At 45.0% G+C, this 25615-nt stretch overlaps 5 non-coding genes and 2 pseudogenes across 5 annotated transcripts; 4 read left to right on the top strand and 3 right to left on the bottom strand.

The window, feature by feature from the left end:
- Positions 1-1260: 1260 nt before the first annotated feature.
- trnar-ucu (transfer RNA arginine (anticodon UCU)) lies at positions 1261-1353 on the top strand. The gene is made up of 2 exons: positions 1261-1297; positions 1319-1353. It is a non-coding gene; the product is annotated as a tRNA-Arg (tRNA).
- A 5564-nt stretch (positions 1354-6917) lies between these two features.
- trnay-gua (transfer RNA tyrosine (anticodon GUA)) lies at positions 6918-7005 on the top strand. The gene is given in 2 exon segments: positions 6918-6954; positions 6970-7005. It is a non-coding gene; the product is annotated as a tRNA-Tyr (tRNA).
- A 3489-nt stretch (positions 7006-10494) lies between these two features.
- Positions 10495-10576, top strand: trnal-uag (transfer RNA leucine (anticodon UAG)). Its single transcript has one exon. It is a non-coding gene; the product is annotated as a tRNA-Leu (tRNA).
- A 3418-nt stretch (positions 10577-13994) lies between these two features.
- On the top strand, positions 13995-14067 carry trnaa-cgc (transfer RNA alanine (anticodon CGC)). Its single transcript has one exon. It is a non-coding gene; the product is annotated as a tRNA-Ala (tRNA).
- A 10069-nt stretch (positions 14068-24136) lies between these two features.
- LOC138217958 (5S ribosomal RNA) lies at positions 24137-24255 on the bottom strand (annotated as a pseudogene).
- Positions 24256-24788: 533 nt separating this feature from the next.
- Positions 24789-24897, bottom strand: LOC138219136 (5S ribosomal RNA; annotated as a pseudogene).
- Positions 24898-25434: 537 nt separating this feature from the next.
- Positions 25435-25553, bottom strand: LOC138217009 (5S ribosomal RNA). The gene has a single exon (XR_011180722.1). It is a non-coding gene; the product is annotated as a 5S ribosomal RNA (ribosomal RNA).
- Positions 25554-25615: the final 62 nt, after the last annotated feature.

Here is a 25615-nt window from a genome sequence, read left to right as displayed (position 1 = left end):
CGTCCCTGAACGGCCAGTTTTTCTTACACTACAGAACCAATTTTAAAAACAATTGCGGCACACTACGATTCACACTGACTCAAAAGTGATCACGGCAGATGTTGTTCCCTGCATAATGCTGAAGGGACCAAAGAGCATTGCTGTTGGGAACACAAAATGAGGTTTTTTTATGCCTTGATGTTAAGCTGACAAAGACTATCTTGAAACACCTAGTTCAGTCTCTCGACAGACTGCCAAGCAAAGCTTTTACCCATTGACGTCGCAATAGAAGGAAGGTCTTAACCCACCAACACTTAGCAGTGGCAAGATTCAAACCTAACCCAGCGAAGAAAATGGAGCACAAACCCAGCACTTAGACCACCCAGCCACACTCCTTACACCTTACTCTCTTGAGAACGTCGGGTGGGTTCAGCTCTTGTTGTGCGACGCGTGGAAATGACTGCATCTTCATTTTCCGAGATGTTTCCTATCACATCTTTGTCAGCTCTGAATAAAGTGCTTCTTTGGAGCAGGCTTCAGACCTTTTATTTTATTTATAAAGGAGGGCCATTCAGAAACATGTAATTCCTGTTTTAGAAATGCTTTGGGCGGTGTGTTTTATATAATGCACAAACAGTATTCTGATTGTATACTGTAGACCTGTGTAGCAATCATACTGGACGTGACTGGGATTCTGAAATGTTTCTTGAAAAGGTATTCAGGGCTGCTTGAATCTATAATAAAAAAGTGACCCGAAACTTCCAACCTTCCAATCACTGATGTCGCTCTCCCTAAACCTGTACGGGATGTTTTGCTGATGTGCAGTGTGCCTTTACTCCTGTATTAAAAACGACCTCTGTTGTTGGGCGGAGTTGAAGGAGAACTTACTGCACAGAAAAAGTACGTAACGATAAAATATTTCTGCGCGTGAAACACATCAATCGTTCAGCATTTCTAAAATGTTTAATTGAATTGACAAAGAAATCCTCTCCTTAAACTTCGAAAAGGATTATCTGTTGAGCCAGCAGGCGTAACACTGCAGTTGCCCGTTTCTCACAGGTGGTTGAAGTTGTGGATAACATTTAGCAGGTTTGGCACCATGGCTTAGCTGGTTAAGACGCCTCACTAAAAACCAGGAGACCCTGGGTGTGAATCCCAGCGGTATCTATTCGTAGACAACAGGCCACTCATTGTCAATATTTATGGAGCTTAATTTAAAGACAACAGGAGAAGCATGAGTTACAGCTTTCTGTAGCTGTTTTATAGAGCGATGTATCGGTTGGCTCTGTGGCGCAATGGAGAGCGCATTGGACTTCTAGGCTTTGATAGAATGAAGTCAATCAAAGGTTGTGGGTTCGAGTCCCACCAGAGTCATGTATCATTTTGATTCAACCTTTCAAAATCCTCTAGGGATCAGTGTTGATCAAGTCAAATAAAGGACTTCTTAAGAGTCCACAGTTGAAAATGAACCAGCAGCCACAAGAAAGAAATTAGCACTGGACTGTGATCACATTACTCCTGTCCTGGACTCCTTGCACTGGCTTCCTGTCAACTTCAAAATCCTCATGCTCACCTATAAGGCTCTCCATGGCTTGACACCACAGTACCTGTCTGGGTTATCGCCCTACTCCCCACCTCACAACCTTCGCTCTTCTAATTCTGGTCTCCTATCTGTCCCCCAGTCCATCTACACTCTATGGGTGACAGGGCCTTCTCCTGTTTTGTACCAAAGCTCTGGATCTTTATTCCCAAGGATATCAGAGAGTCACCTTCTCTAAACTCCTTCAAATCCAGACTCAAAACCCTCTTCTTTAGAAGAGCCTTTAATGAACTATTCTTTACCCCTCTGTTCCTACTGTATTTAATACCACCATCTATTGTCTCCTCTAACTGTGTATTCTCATCCTGCTTATCTTGTGTATTTTTTAACTTTATTGGTTTCATTCTGTAAAGCACTTTGAAAAGCCACCTTTAAAGGCACTATATAATGTATAGATTATTATTATTAATACTAATAATGAACAGCGCATTTAACACTGAGCACATGCGGTCCTTCTTTGCAAAGGATTGCAAAAGCTGGGAATTAGCCTTTCACTCGTGTTGTTGAAGACCGTATCCTGGCTTTGTTGCAGGAAATGTCTGGATGCCATCACCGGATCAAGGAGAGGATCAGGGTTTTGGGAAGTCTTTTTGATGCCTGACACTGTGTGTTTCCTGGTTGTAACGGGTGTCATTCTGGACCTAAACAACAGAGAACACCGTTGAAATAGCTGAACTGCCTAGCGGACACTTTGTCGCCTTCTTCTGACCTGTATTTAATGCGATTCTCTGAAAACTTGGCACGTTATATCTGTGCTACCTTTATGGAGGGCACACTCATAAGAATCATAGATTCGATCACAAGCATCTAAAAATGAGCCTGAGAAAATGACATCACGCTATGAGGCTGAATGGCACAAATTCTCCTGTTACTTCTGCAGCAAATGTGTGTTTTTTGCTTCTTATTTGGCAGCAGTGGGATTCCAACTCACACCCCCAAAGAGACTAGAGCTTTAATCTAGCTCTAAATTAAAAACTAGGTGACTTGTAATGGCTGGTAGGAGAGGAAAGGTATAAATGCTTCTTTTTTGGACAAAGTCTTTATCTTTTTTTTCACCAGTTGTTTTGATCAAATTATTGTAACGCAGTGCCATATTAAGGTATAATATGTACATGAACGTCATGTCTGAGTCGATGATGGCAGCTGAGTATCGCTGGAGGACAGTTCATCATGAGTGGGTAAGCCTGCATAATGAGGGAGAAGAGATCGGCCTCTCTGATGCAGTGTCCAGTGACACTAACCTTCTGTCCTACTGTTCTCTGCTAATGTAGATGGTGAATGTTTATTTAGGTGAATGTAAGGTTTCATTCTTGTAAAATATTTCCGAGCACTTTTTTTGTTGCTGAAAATTAATCCTGAGCATTTGAATGAATTCCGATATTGTCACCTAATTCCATACATTGTTTCATCAAACTAGAACATTTAGAGGAGGTCAATTGCATTTATGAATTGCATAGTGATAGTATTTCTTTCCATTTAAATACTTCAGTCAAAAATGTAGAGAAGGTGCTCCTGTTTTCACCATTATAAGAACTGTGATGCACCAGTAATATTTACTCTCATAAAAGTATTGTAATTGTATTGTTCTGTTCTGTAACAATCTTGAGTGACACAAACCTTCTGTTTTACTGCACTACACTTCTCCAGAGGCCAGTTCAGCACACAAGGATCCTCAGTCAAACAAACACTGCAATCGCTTGATAAACGCTATTTCTCATCCTTTCTCTTAGTGTCGGTGCTACTATTGTATGCAAAGGAGGCGACTTGACAATGAAGAGAGTCTTCATGAAGGTGTGTGTCGGCAAGCTCTCCACTGTCAATTGACTGGGCTTGTGAAGAAATCAATCTCATTCAACAACCATACAAATTGCACAGCTTAAGGCACATGAAGCGAAATCTGTGAGCTGATTGACACAAAACAATGTCACTTCACATTATCTGCAAAGTTGTTTTGCTTGTCTGACCACCTCTTCCTACTTTACAGTGAGCACATATATTTCAGTTCCTTTCTCCCATGTGGAGATGTATCCACTGCCAAAACTGCTGTCTGATTATTTAAATTATCTGTAAAACTGTTACATGACTTCATCTAATTGTAAATTTATAAGACGGTCTGTGAGACATTTGTGAGAGTAGCTGAATCCCAGGGCTGTTATGGAATCACACACAGGCGGGTCTTCTGTGTGATCTGAGTCCCACTGCTCAGAGCTACAGACTGGTCAAATGGTCACTATTGTAGACACGACCATCGGACCATAGGCTACAAATAATCAATATACCGATCATAGTGTCACTACTGTTGTTTATTACATAAATACTGTATATAAATAATAAGATAATTCCACACTCATAAAACATTTATAAACATTTTGGGAGGCTGACATACAGTAAAGAAAGTAATACTGAAGAGTTTGGAAGTCCTGGAAAGCGTTAATAGATCCTTCTTGCTTTCGACCTGGAACAGAGCCCACAACTGCCAGATCAGTGACCCCTGAGCCCAGTTCACAGAGAGGAGAACCAGGAGCTCTTCTATGTCTCTAAGAGGGCTGGGAGGAAAGATAAAAGGGGGAAATGTGACATGAGTCCAGGCTGTTCTGTCTGATATTGTTCATGTAGCAGCACTGATTGTCTGAATATCTTCTGGTTCTGGATTGTGAGGATAGAGAGCAGTACGGAGTTGAGATCCTGTCTGAGTGTGAGTCTGAGCTGTGAATCTCACTGAGAAGAGAATAATGATTTTTTATTCTGCCTGAGAATTTTCCTGAGAATTTTTTTCTTTTCCAAGTGGTGTTACATCCCCTTCAGATACTCTACACAGACTGCCAGAGAGAAGAGGATAGAGAGATGGACAGATAAGAGCACACACAGCAAGAGACACCGACGTCTTGATTTACTTTGAAGCAAGTGTTAATTTCTTTTCTGGAACAAGTTGTTTCTGAACTTCAAGAAATTCATACAACTTCTGAAAGATAAAATACAAATCTTGCTTCTCAGGACAGAAGAAATGCTTCCAAAAAATGCCAGTGATTTTTTCTCCTTTTAACGAAAAGTGGAGAAAAACAACAGCAGTGCAACTCCGTCGGCTTGATTTAGCTTAATACAAGTATTCACTTCCTTTTCTGTAGATTACAGCCTGCGAAAGATGAAATGAACTTCTTGGTTACTCTTAGTCAGTGCAGAAGAAATACTGCCAGCTGGCAGGAAAATGACAGTATTTTATTTTCTTTAACTACAAACATGTGAGTTGTGAAAAGCAACGGGAATGTGTCCCTGTGCAGCTGTTAAACAAAGGGCTGGTGGGTCAAACGTACTCAGGGACGTGCTTCAGATTGTGATGATGTAAACAAAATCTCCGCTAAAAATTGAAGGGATTTCTTCGCAAACCCTCTTGAATGTGGCAGGAAATCTTTGTGTTTTACTCGTGTGCAACTACAACAAGTAAACAAATAAGTACCTAAGTCAATGTCCAAGAAAACCATCTTCACGTGTGGAATTTTTCTTTAACTGGCTGTTGGGAGAATTCATTTATACACCCGTTGTATCCTTAGCAAAAATATTTTAAAATTAGAACACAGATTTGTTGGAGAACTTGACAATCCTTGACAATCATTATTAAATGAGCATTATACAAATGTGCGTTGATATTTTTAATATGTACCTTAATTGTAATATATATATACATAATTGCTTTGATATGGATGTTCATTTGAAGGAATTGAGGAAACTATGAAGGATCGCAGAACAACCAAAGATACATTTGGGCATCTGCTATTGGTAAAGATGAAAGAGTACCTTAAGTGTGAAGCTTTCATACACACGAGAGAAAAAAACAGTTTTAATGCACTTCATTAAACTGATGGTATGCTTATCAATCGTGCATAAAGTGTACATAGCAGAGGATGGTTTCAATCCATCGACCTCTGGGTTATGGGCCCAGCACACTTCCGCTGCGCCACTCTGCTGACAGCTGTTATAATGTGATTCAACACAACTGCTCTATCTTTGCTTTCTAAAAGTGCGCCCGAGATGAAAAGTCTAAACGGTAAACGCAGACGTCACTTTGAGCACTTGGTCTTTTATAGCACAAATCATCACCCGCTGCTCTACATGGGCGTGTCTTCAATATTGTTCAGAACCAAACCTTCTGCTTTCCGAGGCAACTGATTCTTTCGTCGTTAATTCCCAAATCTTCAATGAGAATCAGTGAAACGAAAATCAAACACATGTACACACTCGCGTCCTAACCTGAAAGAAAAATCTACACCCACTTTATAATACTGAAAATGATTCAGGAAGTACAGCAAAGTTCTAAAACCAGCGAATGCATCTGCATACAGTACATAAAATGTCAATTTTTCAAAAGTAAAATCTTCAGCTTTGAAAGATTACCATCCATATATTTTCGTTTTTCTCTTTTTTTACATAACACGCTTTCGAGAAACAAACTGTCTTTTAATTAAGGTTTCATTAGAAAATGTGTATCTTGGTTTGCCAAGTTAAAATCGGCACATCCCAGTGGGCAAAAGATGTAGAATATACGACTATTGAACGCATACCAGACGTGTAACTGTGCTCCGTAACTGGTCTAGAATGAAATTGATTATATGTTTATTATACATAAATGGTTGTAGTTCTATTATACGGATAAATTTAGAAGACTACTATACATATATAGTTAAAGGTCTATTATACATCAAAGAAAGATTTTTATAGGTGTAGAAACTAGTAAATAAAGCCAATGATTTATTTTAGAAATTTATTCTTAAAATATACAACTATTCACACCTGAAAAATATGTAGTTCAAATTATACATTATATACAATATTGTAATCAACAAATGTCTAACCATCATAAAAAACACAACTAGTAAACTTCAGTTACAAATTCTAGTAACATGGCAATATATATATATAGTAATGACAAACACAAACTAATTACATGAACACGCTAATATTTAACTCAAAACCACATTTCGAAACTTCTTTATTTCCACGAAAATATTATTAATGTAGCACAAACGCTACTTTCTAATAAAGACAGAAAGAAACTATTTGTTTTGTGTCTCATGGTGATCCTCCTCTCGATACTAATGACATGTTTAATATGATCCCTCGAGAAAAAAAAGGAGTCAATTTCCGCCTGGAATGATTGATGCCCCATCAAACATTTTGTAATATCCCTGGAAGTTTATACAGTAGAATCCTGGTTCGTGGCTTAAATTCAAGGTAAACAAGACTAAGGAAACGAGTTGGAAACTTGATGTCGAAGTGGGATTTAAATCACCCGGAACATTTCACTACATTGGGCAGTATGTGCTAGGGAGCATTGCTTGACATCCCTTCGATAGCTCAGTTGGTAGAGCGGAGGACTGTAGTGGAGTCATTAGGGAATCCTAAGGTCGCTGGTTCGATTCCGGCTCGAAGGAAGGTGCTTTTTGTGTACTTTAATCAAAGAGTTAAAAAAGCGAATCTGTTTCATTCAGACATTTATCAAAAGTTCAATAAACGACGAAGTAGAGGTTCCTGTTCCGAATTCAGCCCACGTCTGATTGTCTTGTTTTGGCCAAGATCCGATCTTTGAATTAAGGGACTACTCTGTCTGCTTTGTAATTCAAAAATACATACAAATGTCAAGTTTTTTGTAGATATAAAGGTGTTCTCTGTTTTCAAAGGATAGGTACTTAATTGGCATAATGATTTGGTATTGATTTTGTATCGTTGTATTATGAAGTTTGTGCTTTCTGTGTTTTTATCGTATTGTGAACTTATTTTTTAAACAAATGCTTACAAAGGCAAACAGGGCACACATCTGTTTATACCAGTGGTGAATTGTACATTTGTACAAGCTACTGTGCACTTCTGGGAGTATAACAGGTTCGATATAAAGTGGCAAAAATATAAAAGGGGAATATACCCCAGACTGCGTATAAGCTCTCGTTGTGACTGTTGTTTTATTTTTAGATAAAAATGGCGTACTGTGCACGAAATGTTGCAGAAACACAATTTGATATTTTAATAATTATTATTTTAATAATTTGATCAAATTGAGGCCCAGGATCCAAATCTTCAGTTCTGATTTTTTTAAGTGATATCTTTCCTTCCTGTCGTGGAAGTCACACGATGTGAGCAATTGTTTTTTTTACGTTGCGATCCAAAGATCCTCAGGCGCACTGTAACCAAACCAGGATGGATTCTGCTCGGAGCCGGACTGAGCTCATTCTCACTCCCTGTGCTAAAAACAGAATTAGCTCTTCCCCGAACATCGTCTACAGCTGCTGGATGGTGCTCTGCGTCTTACTGCTCCGGCAATTACTTTGACGAAAGACAGATCACTTGTGCGCTTTTAACCTTCTCGCAGCTACAGCTATAGCCCTGAAAAAAGCATTAGCTTTATCAGTTTTTACATTAATCTATTTTGAATCAAAGTTTGATCTTTTTTTTTATTGCATTTTAAATTACAATTATAATAATAATAATTATTATTATTACGCACACTTATATAGCGCTGTTCTGGATACTCCACTCAATGCGCTTTACAGGTAATGGGGACTCCCCTCCACCACCACCATTCTCCTGAATGATCACAGAGAGTCAGGACCTCGGTTTTACGTCTCAGCCGAAGGACGGCACCTGTTTACAGTTTAGTGTCCCCTTCATTGTACTGGGGTATTAGGACCCGCATGGACCGCAGGGTGTGCGTCAAGCGACAGAAACCAGACGTGTGTCGGGCTCGGCTGCGAGCAGGACAATGACATCACAGGGACAAAGTAGAGGAAATCAAAAGGGTTCTATAAAAGACCTGTGTAAGCTGTTGGTTTGCAGTCTGGACTCTAAATCCTCCGATCCGATTTTAAATCTCTCTAATACTTGAACTGCGGCTTCTTCCGAGTATTTATTCGTATACTTATTATGTGTAAGTGTATAGATGAAACCTTTCATATATTGTTCAGTTTAAATCAAAATGCTTTACTAATACAAGAGAGAAGTATAGTATGAAGGATGTGACAAATCTATGATTTCTTGGAACAAAACGGTTTTTATTTGCATTCGAAATGAAGCGGAATTTTAGCGGGACACACAAACCCTTTGTCTTTTTTAGAGTTTTTAGAGTGAACAGACATAAATGTAGAAAACGTGTTTTTTAGCACTACAATAGCAGGGTCAGTGGCATAATGAATAACGCGTCAGGCCTCGCGTCAGAAAATTATAAGTTGGACTGCCGTCTGGCTTGTTGCGTTTATACCACTTACGTTGTTTTATATAAATGAACTCCACCTGAAAGCTATAGAAAACACTTTGGGTAAGTTGTCTGCAGCCTCATGCGAATTTCGACAACTTACCCAAAACACTGTACTGTCTGGAGATCAGCTCCAGCTCTGAACTCAATTGCAATGAAAAACCATGCGTAACAAAACTGGAGAACAGCTGAACTTGTGTTCAGTTCGGTGATGAGGGATCAGAACTGTCCTTGTTGTAATTAGCACGAACTGCACAGGCTCTGAATCAGACCATGTCAATTAGTCTGATCAATGTAGGACACGTTAATGTAGAATTATTAAAAGGTTTATTAGTTAGTTAGTTCAGGTTTACCCACCTGAACTAATGTAGAATTATTACTTGGTCTGTCTCTTGTTTGTATATAAATGAATGTCTCTGACAACTTAATGTTAGTTTTACGATGTAGGTCAGGCGTTGACATATGCACGAGTATAGTAAATGTCTCACTCCTGATTCAACTCATGTTCTATAGGAGATTGGCGATTCCTCCTGTTTCTCATACAACCATATCAGAACAGAAGCCCGTTTCACCCAGCTCTGATTCAAGATCGACTTGCATCTTTATCCCTTTTTTGTTCGTGATCATTATTTTCTTTAGTTATGATCAATATTGAACTTTTTCTAAATGAAATGACAATAATCAAACATGCAGGCAGATTTTTGAAAAGTATTCGGAATTGACAGGGTGCCCCTTTGGAACAATCGTCAGAAATTGTGAGAAAATGAAAGTTATGTAAGCTCTCACACAAAGCATTGAAGATTGGAATCTGAGTGTAAAAAAGTTACCCGTCTCCCAATGATAGGCAGGGATACACACCATGACTCGAATAGACTCAGCGAACTTTAACACCTATGATATTACGAGTGCTTTGCACGTGTCGAATTTCAAGAAGGAACTACTACAACAGTTGTGGACATAATTCAATACCACCGGCAAAGTCCAATGCCGGCAACATCTGAGAAAATAATGTTCACTCATGGAATTTGGTCTTTGAATGGCTGGCGGGAAAATTCATTTATACTCCTGTTGAACCCTCAGCTGAAACATGTTAAAATAACAACGCAGATTTGTTGCAGAACCTGACAAGAATTATTGGGTTAGCACTGTATGTATTCTTGTATATTTACTTTAATTTTAATATAAATGTAAACATGCATGCTGTATAAGCTATTGTAATTTTAAAATATGTTAGCTGAGGATGCGAAGGGGGCTATTATACCTTGTGAAACACGCAAGGAACTGTAAAAAAGGCTGTTATTTGAATAAAATTGGCGATCACAAGAAAACCACAATTTATGTGGTATTATCATCAATATCCTTCATTGATCTACGTTCAAATGAAGGATTTGAAGAAACTATGAAAAAAGCAACACTAATAGCAGAGGATTTTGATTTTTGCTCTTCAAGTCAGCAGATCACCGTAGAGTTGCACCCCTACAAACAGCACAAAGGATGAATCCCACCACCTTCATTATTGCTGTGTTTGTGCCAGTGAAAGTAGCGTTTTTGTTATTGAAAGCATCTCGGAAGATGAAGGTGCAGTCACTTCCACATGTCATGATATCATTAGATCTGACGACAAGAGCTGAAGCCCCCCCTAGTCCAAGCCAGCAATGTGAAGATGGGTATGGAGGAAGGTAGTGTGGCTGAGTGGTCTAAGGTACTGGATTTAGGCTCCAGTCTCTCTGGGGGCGTGGGTTTGAATCCCACTGCTGCCAAATATTAATGTTTTAAGACCTGCAATACAATCAGTAAAAGCGCTTTTTGTTAGGCTGCGGGAGGTGTTTAGAGATAGACTTTCTAAAAGACAGGCTTAACATCAAGGCAGAAAAAATATTTTGCTTTCTCAACAGAAATTCTCTTTGGCACGTTCAGCTTTATGTAGGGAACAACGTCTGCCGAGATCACTTTTGAGGCAGTGCACATGATAGTGTACCGGCAAGTACATTTAATATTGGCTGTGGTGGTGAGCTGCTTTTGTCTGTGAAACTTTTAATTCTTCACGCTGAATCGTTGGCAGGGGTAAAGCTTATTAAATCTTTGAACATAGCGCTCCATCAGAAATACTTTGTTCGTGATCAAAAGAGATCAGAGGATTAACTTCATGGATTCACATAGCATACCTTACAGGAAAGATTTAAAAGGGGAATTGATTGTGCTTCCTGATGTTGTTCCTGTCGTTTCTTTGGATACAAAGGTGAATGTTCTTTGACGTTCTGCTAGAGTATCCACTGGGTGGGCTTTATCAATCAGCTCGGAGAGGTCATCAGTGCTCTGTCTCTGGAAAATAATCAGCACTGTCGTTTTTCCCTGTGCTGTCTTTTAAAACATATAAGATCACGAGTTTACAGATTTCTCCAAATAACAACTATACATTTTAACCCAGCGGTTAGCATTCCTTCAATCCAATAGTTTTACTCCGGGTAAAAAGCAGCGAAATATATAGAGAGATTATATTCAAATATTTCAACGTTCTTATTGGATTACCTGTATGGAGATATCGCTCAGAATTCCTAATATGATTTTGAGTTCAGTTTTGCTTTACTACTTTCAGAGTCTTTTATTGACCTTGCTGAAGCAGAAGAAGTGACATAATCACAAATGCGACTTACCTGTGCTGCTGTTTTTGGTTAATAATGATTATTGCAAGGAAAAAAAAACAGCTCCTTGCATTAAGAGCAAGAGCAACCAACACGCTCGCTTGCTGAGTTGGGTTTTTTTTCCGTGGTGCTCTTCCTCAGATGTAAAGTTATTTGGAGAGCAAGGACCTCTGAGAAGGAGCCTGAATCCATCAAGAACTCAGAAATTCTAATATCGCACTACTGTCTTGTGTACAGAGATCTGCTTCTTCCTTTTTGAGTGTTTTGGTGTTTAAGAGCACGCTTCCTACCTCGAATGTTAGTTTCAGGAGATGTGCTACCGGATAAATGATTATCTTGAAAAGGTTTGGGGATGCACTGGCCGGGATTAAAACCCGGCTCAATTATTTGGAAGTCACCTGTACTACCAACACACTTCTAAGAAGCACCCGCACATTTTCGCAATCCTCTCTCTCACCTACAAAGTTATGAAGACACAGACGACCAATGAAAACTAATTTGATTCACCCAAGGCTTCACTCTTCTGTTGTGATGTTGTTTTAATTAGTGTTAGCTGTGATGAGGTATTGTTTCTGTCTCTTAAAGTTTAAGAGTCTGCTCCTTTCTTCCTGGTATAGAAAAAAACATGTTCCATCTTTGTTTACAAACACCACTGTAAATTATTTGTCCATCTCTAAAGCCTGTGTGTATTGACAAGGCAATTCAAAAGCACATATTAAATAAGAACACGATCCTTCTTGTTACCATTCCCGTGGTTGGAGCGTTGTTTCGCCCTTTAACGTTCTTCTACAATATTTACAGACAGGGCTTTATCACTGGAGTTGTGTGCATCGGTCCATGAACATCAACTGTACTGCTGTTTTTCTATGCGTAATTTAATCGCAAGCACTTAAAAGATGCAAAAAGATTTCAAAGAAAACATAATTGAAAGACAGTCGAGTAAGGAGGTAGAAAAACGCTCTCCCCCGTTGAAGAATCAACCACCGTCGCCCATGTGACTGGATATAAAAATAAATTATTCATTTCAATTATTCATGAAGGGTGGATTGTGGTCAGTGAACATATGCACATCTTTAAGTCAGTTCCACCATCAGTGCCATAGGGGATGTAGTTCAGTGGTAGAGTGCATGCTTTTCATGTATGAAGTTCCGAGTTCAATCCCTGGCATCACCAGATGTCTTACATTACTGTGCTCACATTGCAATCTTCTGTTGAGTGAGAACTCTTTGCTCGTGTTCATAGAGAGACAGGTTTACACAATTAAACTCAGTCACACACGAAGTGCTACAGTGTTGCTCTGCTGTTTTAAATGTACCTCCAAAGCATTTTGTTCTGTTAACTACCAAATGATTTGAACTAATTTTACATCATATTCAGGAAATCCAGAGAAGGTCATCAGACTTTTAGTGGCTGTTGAAGAAAACGCCTGTTTAATCTCACCAGGGATTTCTTGAGAGATCATTCAGCAAGCGAGTTAACAGGGGTTAACGTAGAGAGTGGCGGAGGTGGGATGTCAGGGCTTGACGTCACTGCTTTATGCAAAGAATGGAGGGGTGGTCGTCAGGGCTATATGACTGTGCTTCACGCAGAGAGTGGTGGGGGTGTGATGTCAGGGCCATACGACAGTGCTTTACACAGAGAGTGGCAGAGGTGGGATGTCAGGGCCTGACAACACAGCTTAACGCAGAGAGTGGATGGGTGGGTGTCAGGGCCATATGACACTTCTTTACGTAGAGAATGGCGGGGGTGGGATGTCAGGGCTTGACGACACTGCTTTATTCAAAGAGTGGAGGGGTGGGTGTCAGGGCTATATGACAGTGCTTTCCGCAGAGAGTGGTGGGGGTGGGATGTCAGGGCCATATGACACTGCTTTACACAGAGAATGGAGGAGGTGGGATGTCAGGGCCTGAAAACACAGCTTAACGCAGAGAGTGGAGGGGTGGTGTCAGGGCCATACGACACTGCTTTATACAGAGAGTGGCGGGGGTGGGATGTCAGGGCCTGAAGATACTGCTTTACGCAGAGAGTGGCGGAGGTGGGATGTCAGGGCCTGACAACACAGCTTAACGCAGAGAGTGGAGGGGTGGGCGTCAGGGCCATACGACACTTCTTTATGCAGAGAGTGGTGGGGGTGGGATGTCATGGTTATACGACAGTGCTTTCCATTGAGAGTGGTGGGGGTGGGATGTTATGGCCATAAGACACTGCTTTATGCAGAGAGTTGAGGGATTGATGTCAGGGCCATACGACAGTGCTCCACTCAGGCCTCTGCTTGAATTTGTACTCCTCCTCTCTCCCTACCTCTACCTCTATGATATTTGCACTTTCTGGAGAGGCGATTTTCTCCACTTCAGTAGCCCGATTGCGTGGAGAGGGCTGTAGAATGTGGCACCGCCTTTCCTGCTCCGTCCATGACAGGCGTGCTGGTCTCTGGAGAGAGAGCACGGTCCATCAGCGCACTCCAATAAAAGCACTGGAAGCAGCTGAAACGCATTGGCGAAGCTCAGCACTGGGCCGCTGGGCACATCTTACCACCGTTTCCGTAGTGTAGTGGTTATCGTGTTCGCTTCGCATGCGAAAGGCCCTTGGTTCGAAACCGGGTGGAAACAGACTGGCTTCTTTTGTCGCATACAAATGGGTTGTACAACTTTTAACTAGCAAATGGAAGAGGGCTGAAGTAAGAGACAAGATGTAAATAGGGTTAACTTAAGTCAGTTCTGCCTGAAAATTAGACTTCTAAGCAACAGGGGTTTATGGCAGGAAAGGGGGTTAACTGATAAGGATTCCAGATGCGAGGGGGCATAATCTTAAACTGACCATTTGGCCAGGGTCTCTTAACTGGCCAAATACCACGACCCCCTTACCATAACACCGAATGACGTCTGAAGCAGCAAGGAAGGACTATATAACCTAAAAGTTTGTACCGGCACATCGAACAATACTTCGGTTTTGTTGTTTCTTGTGGGAAACAAGACTTCGGCTTTATTGTTCCTTGTGTCCGTCATGGCAGTGAACAGGTCCTGGTTACAGGATCTCTAAAAAAGGAAATAAAGACTGAAATCAGATCCGACCCGCCATGCTGCCACGGTGACGGTGCACTGCCCAGTGAAAGTGGCAGCCTGTCCCTGGACTGTGGGAAACTGGAGCACCTGGAGGAAACCCCCACAGACAAGGGAGAGAACATGCAAACTCCACACAGACAGCACCCACACCCCAGGTCCAGAACTGTGACGCATGCCCGACGATGCGGAAGGGCTTTTACAAATGAGTGTGTAACTCACACTGGTGCCCAGGATGGCCTGCTACCGGAATGCAACCTAATTTTCTTAATGCAGTTTGTTCGAAGCGGTTTGCAGGAGCTGGAGGTGAGGACTGAGCTGGGGTCCAGTGTGCGAGAGTGACTACTGATGTCGTGTGTGTGTGTGTGTGTGTGTGTGTTGTGTGTGTGTGTGTGTGTGTGTGTCTGGATCATTGTGAGCGCCGTCAGGTTTGTGTATTTGTTTAAACAAGAGGACGTGTCTGTGCGGGTCTGACTCTGTGTGAGGGTGCAGCTCTAACTGTGCGCGCGCGGTCATGTCTATCTCTCTACAATGCATGAGGGGCTAAATCTGCCTCTGAGAAACTGACTTTTCAGAAGAAAAATCTATGAAAAGGCACGGCCTGGCCCTCTTCTCTTGCTCCCGACGTATAACACACTGGGGGATGAAGCTGGTGTCTTCAGCTGTAACCCTAGCTATTTATGCAAACAGCTCTTTTATGAAAAGCAGCTCTAGGCCTAGACAAGAGGAACAGATAAAACAAATCTTAGATTTATGGCTTATTCAAAGCAGACTGAGCGCTGCTATACTGTATGTAGGAGCCAGAGATGAAGAATGAGCTATTTAAGGAAATCAGGAGTGTGAGAGAGGGAGTGTGTGTTTTTCCTCCCAATAGAGAAGGCTTGTGGTTCTTTCTGCTTTTCTGCACAGGCTGCCAACGTAAGTACGTGTTGGGTTCTTGGTTTGAATGCTCGAGTTGTCAGGCTGGCGTTTTTTGTTCCTATTGGAGCCCATAATTGTGAACAAGGCGCTTGAGGACGTCTCTGTGCAGGTGTGCGTTTGTAATGACGTGTGTGCGCATCTCTGTAGCGGATGTTTCAGTAAAAAAACGCATTTAAAACATTCAACCTTTTCATGTTCCTAATATTCTTTCATTCTTCACAATAATAACTAAGGTTGCTGCTGGAAGAGGTGTTAGTGGGGCCAGCAGGGGGAACTCTCACCCTGTGGTCCATGTGGGTCCTAATGCCCCAGTATAGTGACGGGGACACTGGAAAAACTGTAAACAGGTGCCGTCCTTCAGATGAGACGTAAAACCGAGGTCCTGACTCTCTGTGGTCATTAAAAATCCCGGGGTGTTTCTCGAAAAGAGTAGGGGTTTTACCCCAGTGTCCTGGCCAAATTTCCCATTGACCCTTACCAACCATGGCCTCCTAATAACCCCCATTTATGAATTGGCTTCATTACTCTGCTCTCCTCCCCACTCATAGCTGGTGTGTGGGGAGCGTTCTGGTGCACTATGGCTGCCGTCCCATCATCCAGGTGGATGCTGCACATTGGTGGTGGTGGAGGGGAGTCCCCATGTCCTGCAAAGCGCTTTGAGTGGAGTGTCCAGAAAAGCACTATATAAGTGTAAGCAATTATTATTCATTATAATGTAATAAGTCCATTATTTCTCACCCCTCCATTGCAAGGCATACACAACACAAACACCAGGAACAATTATCTCAGAAGTGAATTGCAAATGTATTGAGTTGTGATGCAACTGTAACTTGAACCTAACATGACTGTGGCGTGCATTTTTGAAATTGCATTTTCACAGCTGAAATACAAAATGAAGCTGATCGCAGTCCAAACTCAAGGTATTGTTGTAAAACTAAATATTCAACATGTTTCTACCTGTCCCTTTTCAGCTCACTCAGAAGTCCACAGCCTGCAGCCTGGTGCCTCTCTGTCTCCCCCCTCCACACTGCTGGTCCAGTGGAGGTGCTGTTTGATCCTGCACGATCTGTCCAGAATCGTATAGTCTTACTGAGCAGCGCAGGGCTCCCTGGCCCCAGGTACGAACAGTGAGTGTCAGTGCAGAACAGCTCTCTGACACTCCGCTCCCTCACTCCAGCTGATCAGGGCAACTACACAGTGAGGGACCTTAATGGAAGCAGTATCAGCACTGTGATCGTCACTGTGGGTGGTGAGCAGGTCTACAGTAGGATCACTAGAGGGCTCTATATTCTTGACAGAGTGTGTTCTTATATCATCCTCTGTCCTGATTGTCTTTCAGCTCACAGAGACAATGTCACCCTGCAGCCTGAAGCCTCTCTGTCTGTCCCTCTGTTCACTGGAGAGCCAGTGGAGGTGCTGTTTGATCCTGCAGGAGGTGGAAACTGGACCTCAGTGTGTTCTGTCCAGAACAGCACAGCCAGCTGTGTCCCCCAGTACAGTTTTTTTTTTATTTTTGATGATTAGCCATATGTTGATTACAATATTGTACATAATGTATAATTTGAACTCGATATTTTTCAGGAGTGAATGATTGTATATTTTCAGAATAAATTTCGAAACCAAATTATTGTCCCTCGATCTCTGTCTCTCTCTCGTCCTGCTGTCTGTCTGTCCCTGCCTCTCTGTCTCTCTCTCTTTCAGCCCCGTCTGTCAGTCTGTCTGTCCTTCTCTCTCCTTCCTCTCTCTCTCTCCTTCCGCTCTCTCTCTCGGTTTGTTTGTCCCTCAATCTCAATCTTTCTCTTTGCCTGCTGTCTTTCTGTGCCTTCATCTTTGTGTCTCTCTCTCCTTCCTTTCTGTCTGTCTCTCTGTCTGTCTTGCGTTGTCCCAGCTGGGCCTGTCTCCCCGGCTCTCTGCCTTCAGCTCTGTTCGCCGATGTCCCACCAGCCCGTCTCTCTCTCAGCCTGTCTCTTGACTTGCAGGAGGAAGAGGAGGTGGAGACAGCTCCTCCGGCAGGAGAGAGGAAGAAGGTCAGTGCTGGTCCCACCCTGCCTCCTGTCCTGTCTGTGGTGGAGTTTCGCCATCTTGTCTGTCTTGTCAGCCCTGTCTGTCAGTGTCTCTCTCCTCCTCCTCTCTGTGCTGTGGTGTCCAGTCAGTGTGTCTCTCTCCTCCTCCTCTCTGTCCTGTGGTGTCCAGGCAGTGTGTCTCTCTCCTCCTCCTCTTCTCTGTCCTATGGTGTACAGTGGGTCAGTATTAGTGGGCTACACCCAGGCTCACTCACTGCGAGTGTGATCTCAGCAGAGTCTCTGTACTCTTGGGACACTTGACTCACCTGTCTCTCTCTTTCTCTCCCTGTGCTGTCCCTCTCCTGCCCCCTCTCTCCCTCCAAGGACTCCAGCTGGAGGAGGTCCAATCACCACCTCCTGTGAGACAGAAGAAAAAGAAGGTGGGTAATGCTCTGATCCTCTCTTTACTCCTGTCCAGTGTCCAGTCAGTGTGTGTGTATGAACCCCTCTCTCTCTCAGTGCAGTGTTCATGTACTGGAGTGTCCAGTCAGTGTGTGTGTATGAACCCCTCTCTCTCTCAGTGCAGTGTTCATGTCCTGGAGTGTCCAGTCCGACTCTTAACGTGACTCTCCTGTCTCTGCTTCAGAAGTGCTGGTGCGTCTTTTTAAAGTCCCTGAGCTGCATGTCGGTGGAGACAGATGATAAGGACGAGCCGATGGAGGCGGCGGAGACCGTGTGTCAGGAGAGGAAGAGCGAGGGAGAGGAGGAGCAGGCTGCCGGGAAGGACAAGAAGAAGAAGAGGAGGTGCAGGTGAGCAGACAGGGGGACGCCGCCCGGTCGTGTCTGTGATTCAAGGAGGAGTCTCCTCTTGCTGTTTGATGTCATGGTGATGTCCGTGTCTGTGTCCCTCACACCTGCAATAACAATATTCTTTCCAGGTTCCTTTCCTGGTTCTGTGCCAGCTAAGATCGGAGTCGCCTTCCCCACCAAGGACTGGACTGGACTGGACTGGACTGGAGCTGAGGGACACCAGACTGGACTGGACTGGAGCCAAGGGACCCCAGACTGTGCTGGACCGAAGCTGAGGGACCCCAGACTGCACTGGACCGGAGCTGAGAGACACCAGACTGGACTGGACTGGAGCTGAGGGACCCCAGACTGTGCTGGACCGAAGCTGAGGGACCCCAGTCTGTGCTGGGCCAAAGCTGAGGGACCCTAGTCTGTGCTGGACCGAAGCTGAGGGACTCCAGACTGTGCTGGACCAAAGCTGAGGGGCCCCAGACTGGACTGGACTGGAGCTGAGGGGCCCCAGGCTGTGCTGGACCGAAGCTGAGGGACCCCAGACTGGACCGGACCAAAGCTAAGGGACCCCAGACTGTGCTGGACTGAAGCTGAGGGACCCCAGTCTGGACCGAAGCTGAGAGACCCCAGTCTGTGCTGGACTGAAGCTGAGGGACCCCAGTCTGGACTGCACTGGAGCTGAGGGACCCCAGTCTGGACCGAAGCTGAGGGACCCCAGTCTGTGCTGGGCAGAAGCTGAGGGACACCAGTCTGGACCGAAGCTGAGGAACCCCAGTCTGTGCTGGACCGAAGCTGAGGGACCCCAGACTGTGCTGGACCGAAGCTGAGGGACCCCAGACTGGGCTGCACTGGAGCTGAGGGACACCAGACTGGACTGGATTGCACTGGAGCTGAGGGGCCCCATACTGGACTGGACCAGAGCTGAGGGGCCCCAGACTGGACTGAAGCTGAGGGACCCCAGACCCCAGTCTGGACTGAAGCTGAGGGACCCCAGACTGGACTGTGGAAAACTTTCACATTATCTCCACCTGAGTCCTCAGATCGTCTGCATGACCTTGTATTATTAAGTATTATTTTAAGGTCCTGTGATGATCGTAAGATGGGGGGGGGGGGGGTGTGTCCCTTGACATTAATCTGTATTGTAATTTTTGTTCTTTTGTTAAGCATCATTAAAATGTTTTTTAAAAAAAGCTTTTGGTTTTTTCCCTCCCCCCCCCGAAACGAACGAACAGAGTCTGTCTTTCTCTTTCATCCCGGAGAGTTTGTGGTTGATGGATTGAGGCCGAGAGCCCTCGTTGTTGGCGTGCCACCAGTTAGCGGGGCTAAAGCAGGGGGGGCATCGTGTCCAATACTCCTTGAAACGAGACAGATTTCAAGCCACCTCCGTCTGAAGAGAAGGAAGTTGACCACGAACTCCAGGGTGTCCTAGGAAGCTCTTTAGCCATCGTTTGCCCAGCAGCCATCTCACCCTGCAGCTCCCAGCTAGCAGCCCCCTCCCCACTGGAGCCCAGCAGGTAGAAGCCTGGTCAGTACCTGGAGGGGAGACTCCTGGGAAAAACTGAGGTTGCTGCTGGGAGAGGTGTGAGTGGGGCCAGCAGGGGGTGCTTTCACCCTGCGGTCTGTGTGGGTCCTGATGCCCCAGTATAGTGACGGGGGACTCTGGACTGTAAACAGGCGCCGTCCTTCGGATAAGACGTCAAACCGAGGTCCTGACTCTCTGTGCTCATTAACAATCCCGGGTGTTTCTGGAGAGGAGTAGGGGTGTTACCCCAGTGTCCTGGCCTGATTCCCCCCCTGGTCTTGACCCATCATGGCCTCCTTATCACCCCCCCTCTCTGAACTGGCTCCATCCCTCTGCTCTCCTCCCCACTGAGAGCTGCTGTGTGCTGAGCGGACTGGAGCATCATCCACGTGGGGGCTGCACACTGGGGGGGCTGGAGGGGATCCCCCTGACCTGGGAAGAGCTCTGAGTGGAGAGTCCAGACTTATTAATTATTATTATTATTCGTGCTGCACTGGGCTTCAGTCCTGGTAGTGAGAGGGGGATCTGTGATCAGTACAGATACTTATGACTGTATAATAATACACGATAGAAATGGAAAACAGGGTAGCGCTGTAGTCTCTTCGAAACGTTTTGAACTGCCAGAAGAAGTTTTCACAACCCGGACTCGTGAAGGTACAGGTCTTCTCCCTTCGTCCGGAGTAAGGTGAGAGGTTATCCCCTCGGGGCGCAGTATCCCCGATGCACCCCCCCACCACCACCCAAAACGACACACACACTTCTGTGACGATTGGGAGACCCCGGTTCGATCAGCCCCTGCGGTGTAGGAAACGACCCGCTGGAGAGAACACGCAGACTCCACACAGAAGGGTCACCTCGGCATTTATTCCAACAGCAAAACACCAGAGAGAAACGGGTCTCCGAAAGATGAGCGCACACCGGGAAAAACACTACGGGGTCATTACAAATGGGAATAGGAGTTCTTTTTTTCTTTTCCGGACGTCAGTTGTATCGTGTCCTGGTGATTTCTCCCGTTTCGAACGGAGTTCAATGTCACGTTTCTACTTTATTAGAGAGAGGCACTGAACTTTGGGGAACGTGACATCCACCCAGTATTACTAGTAGGTTGATAAATATAAATGTTCTTTTTCCCCCCGTATGATACCTCGCGAAATATAACGATGGCCAACTCCTTAAGTCGAAATTTAAACCCTTCTCACGCTACAAGACAGTCCGTCAACATCGCCACGGCCCGAAGCGCGACCTTCGGTATGACGTTGGCGGAAGGGGGTAGGGTAAGTACGTCACAGCCGGGGGAAGCCCCTATCACGTGAGAGGGGTGGGGCGGGCGACGAGCCCCCGGGGGCGAAGAGAAGTTGATTTGCGTGGGGTGTGGAAACACTACACGACCGGGCAAGCGAGACGTTTTTTTTTTTGTTTTGTTTTTTCAGAACATCAGAACAACCGCAGAGATGACCATCGATCCACTCCGGACGTTTCCTTTTTTGTCCTTTTTGGCCTCCAAAATAAAAAAAAAAACTGGGATCCATCGAGGCGTTGCCAAATTAAAACGTCAACCACTTTTCGGGCTTTCGTGCTGTCCATGATGAAACCGTCATGGTTGTGTAAGGATACGTTACGTCACAGACCGGCGGCGCTCGGACGTGAGGAGTGTCGTTACGTTTTTGAAACGGGCTTATCAGACAAGATCTCTGACAAGATCTCTGAAAAACCCAAACCTGTAAGATTCAATTTCAATTCAGTTTTTTTATATAGCGCCTTTCGCAACAAGAATGCCCAAGGCCCCGAACAAAGGAGTTGTTCCACACCCCCGCCACCCTCTGTGTACAGTAGAGCCCCCTGTACTGACTGGAGGAGCTCACCCAGCTGTGTCTGGAGAGAAGCCGGGGTATCGGCTTCAACCACAGGGCTGGGCGGCTTGTTCCCCACCCCCACCCCCTTCTGTGTACAGAAGAGCCTCCTGTCCTGACTCCAGTAGGAAATGTCACCTGGAGGCAACACACCGGCTTCTTTTAACAGATCACCTCGGAAATCGGGAACAACGGAGCTGTGTGCGGCCGTCTGTACGGAGGGGTTCAGCGCGGGGGGGCTCCGGGTTCGGGTCTGGACCCGGGGGGGGAACTGTCTGTGTGGAGTCTGCATGTTCTCCCTGTGTTCTTCGGGTCCAAAGACAGGCTTTTGGGCTAATTGGCTTCTGGGAAAACTGGCCCTGGTGTGTGTGTGTCCTGTGATGGAGTGCTGTCCTGTCCAGGGTGTGTGAGTGAATGTGTGTTTGTCATGTGATGGACTGGTTCCTGTCCAGGGTGTGTGAGTGTGTGTGTGTGTCCTGTGAGTGACTGGTGTCCTGTCCAGGGTGTGTGAGTGTGTGTGTGTCCTGTGATGGACTGGTGTCCTATCTAGGGTGTGTGTATGTCCTGTGATGGACTGGTGTCCTGTCCAGGGTGTGTGAGTGAGTGTGTGTGTGTCCTGTGATGGACTGGTGTCCTGTCCAGGGTGTGTGAGTGTGTGCGTCTGTGTGTCCTGTGATGGACAGATGGTACCAAGCCTGGACACCCATGAGACACTGGCTTCCTCAGAAGACTCTCACGGAGGGCACACTGTCCCTAACCCGGGACCAGAAGAAACTACAGTGATCTATAATTCCTGCGCCTCGGAAGGGTTTATGACGTCTATGTCCGGCGCCCGCGACCGTGGACCGGCGGTTTGGCGTCGCGCTCCGCAGCTCGAGCTTCGGTGCGAGGCAGGGCGGGAGGGAGCCGATGTGGCCTCGGCGCCATCTTTGCTGGTGAGTCAATTGTGACCGTTGCGGTACAATAAACCATCAATAAACCTTTTCCCACCCCGTCCAGTATTTCTGTCGCGGCCCACGTCCCTTACAATCGACAAACTATAAAAAAAACAGTAGCCCTTCGCAACATTACACGCCATTTTTTTATTTTAAACGTCCGCTAGATACGCAGGTGGCTCGATACCTGTCTTATCCTCGCCGGCGTCTTTATACCGGCAAGTGAATTTTATTTGGGGTCCCTCAGAATTGTGACAGAAATGTCAGTGAACCACAATAAAAAACGAAACTTTTTTTTTAAAGGCGGTGAATGGATTTTTTGAGTAACCGTGTAGCGACTAACGTAAGGAAAAAAAGTTGTCTTTCCCTACAAAGACGTTTTGGTACAGGACTTTCTTTAAATATCAGTTGTGCATAGCGTTTTACAAAAAGTTGATGATGATCTTGGAGATAATTGCAAAGGAAAATTGAGATAACTACCAAAACATTACGTGTGAAACGACAGGACAGAACTTTGAACCCACAAAGAAACAAAGGTATGAAATATTGCCTCGTCATGGGGGGTTGATAATTGTAGTAAGTGTTCCTAATTTTCATAAAGAAATGTATATTATGGGAGTCACACGTGAGATTTAGTGTATATACGTTTCATATTGTGCATATATACGGGGTTAAAAAGTGGAATGAGTATGATTATAAACTCGTGTGTCCTATAATCAGATAATTTTTGAACAAGCTTTGATTAGACAGGTGAAAAACAACATCAGATCCTTTATTTTAATATATTCTCACGTCTGAATATCAGCTTCTCCCCTCTGGCCAACATTTCAGGGCTCCCAGGTGTAGATCCCAAATTGAAACAAATATTAATTTGTTACCCAGTTAAACAGTTAATAGAAGTGAGTGACCAGGGTAAATAAAGGTGGGTCAGTGTAAACTGTTTATTCTGGACCAGACTTCGTCATGTGTGATATGTTATGACTTCTTATATTAAGTTTTATCTTTATATTTAGTTCTACATGTGTAATAGATGCGATGTGTGTCCATAAAAAGTTCGTTTTAAAACCGTGTTTCCTTTTTAGGGCACGTTTGCATTCCAAGTGTGGGGTTTTTGCTTTTATGTATTTTTGCTGAGACAAGTTGCCTTTCTTATACGCGGAGGGATCTGCTCGTGAGATGTCCGCTTGCTCCATTTCTGAGCTCAGTATAAGGTGTAGAAAGCATGACTGTCATCATAACCCGCATCTCACCCAGGTGTGGAATAATGTTGTGACTATTGCCTCAGCAATAACATGCTGATTGCATGTTTCTAGATGGGTATAACAGAGATCTCAACTACTGAGGGGCCTTATTAATAAAGTCTCCACCGCCGAAGCGCTGTGTCTCTTTTCAGCTGGCGATAAACCTTTCCTCGATCCTTTGCGGACTTGTAAAACTGTTCCTGATCAGAATAAAAAACGCTCACGCTAATACACAAGCACCCGTGTCTCGCCAAAGCTGACAAATAAACAGACGGACAAGCCGCACTGCACGTGTGAACAGGGGAATGAGCGAGCTAGCGGGGATAGGGCGCCTCCTGCGCTAAAAAGCTTACAGCACCTGGTATTCCCAGGCAGTCCCCCATCCAAGTACTAACCAGGCCCATCCCTGTTTAGCTTCCGAGATCAGACAAGATCAGGCGTGCTCAAGGGGGTGTGGCCGTAAGCAAGAGCAAGGCTCGCTGGCACCCTTCTTATTGAGAGGACAGCTCCGTCACCTCTTTTACGACGCTGCTTTTTTTCCCTTGCGTTTTTCTCTTCTTCCCACGTTCTCTCTCTTCACTGCCTTTGTCCCCGCTCTATTTCACTTCAGCCTTTCACTCTTGCTTCCTTCCAATAAGGACGGAGCTGCGGGAGAAAGGGCGCTATAGAGGATCACTGTGGAGAGCTGCTGCTGTGCTTTGACATCTGAGCTCTGTGGAAAACGATCTCAATACAATTCTGAAAAACGCGACTCTCCGAACGCCAACCGAACAAGTCTCCACAGCCGAAGCGCTGTGTCTCTTTTCAGCTGGCGATAAACCTTTCCTCGATCCTTTGCGGACTTGTAAAACTGTTCCTGATCAGAATAAAAAACGCTCACGCTAATACACAAGCACCCGTGTCTCGCCAAAGCTGACAAACAGACGGACAAGCCGCACTGCACGTGTGAACAGGGGAATGAGCGAGCAAGCGGGGATAGGGCGCCTCCTGCGCTTAAAAGCTTACAGCACCTGGTATTCCCAGGCGGTCTCCCATCCAAGTACTAACCAGGCCCATCCCTGTTTAGCTTCTGCGATCAGACGTGCTCAAGGGGGTGTGGCCGTAAGCAAGAGCAAGACTCGCTGGCACCCTTCTTATTGAGAGGACAGCTCCGTCACCTCTTTTACGACGCTGCTTTTTTTCCCTTGCGTTTTTCTCTTCTTCCCACGTTCTCTCTCTTCACTGCCTTCGTCCCCGCTCTATTTCACTTCAGCCTTTCACTCTTGCTTCCTTCCAATGAGGACGGAGCTGCGGGAGAAAGGGCGCTATAGAGGATCGCTGTGGAGAGCTGCTGCTGTGCTTTGACATCTGAGCTCTGTTGAAAACGATCTCAATACAATTCTGAAAAACGCGACTCTCCGAACGCCAGCCGAACAAGTCTCCACAGCCAAAGCGCTGTGTCTCTTTTCAGCTGGCGATAAACCTTTCCTCGATCCTTTGCGGACTTGTTAAACTGTTCATGATCAGAATAAAATACGCTCACGCTAATACACAAGCACCCGTGTCTCGCCAAAGCTGACAAATAAACAGACGGACAAGCCGCACTGCACGTGTGAACAGGGGAATGAGCGAGCGAGCGGGGATAGGGCGCCTCCTGCGCTTAAAAGCTTACAGCACCTGGTATTCCCAGGCGGTCTCCCATCCAAGTACTAACCAGGCCCATCCCTGTTTAGTTTCCGAGATCAGACGAGATCAGGCGTGCTCAAGGGGGTGTGGCCGTAAGCGAGAGCAAGGCTCGCTGGCACCCTTCTTATTGAGAGGACAGCTCCGTCACCTCTTTTACGAC

This window comes from Lepisosteus oculatus, chromosome 14 (genome assembly GCF_040954835.1).
Source record: "Lepisosteus oculatus isolate fLepOcu1 chromosome 14, fLepOcu1.hap2, whole genome shotgun sequence".
Taxonomy (NCBI): domain Eukaryota; kingdom Metazoa; phylum Chordata; class Actinopteri; order Semionotiformes; family Lepisosteidae; genus Lepisosteus; species Lepisosteus oculatus.
This window is presented reverse-complemented; position numbering and strand designations above follow the sequence as displayed.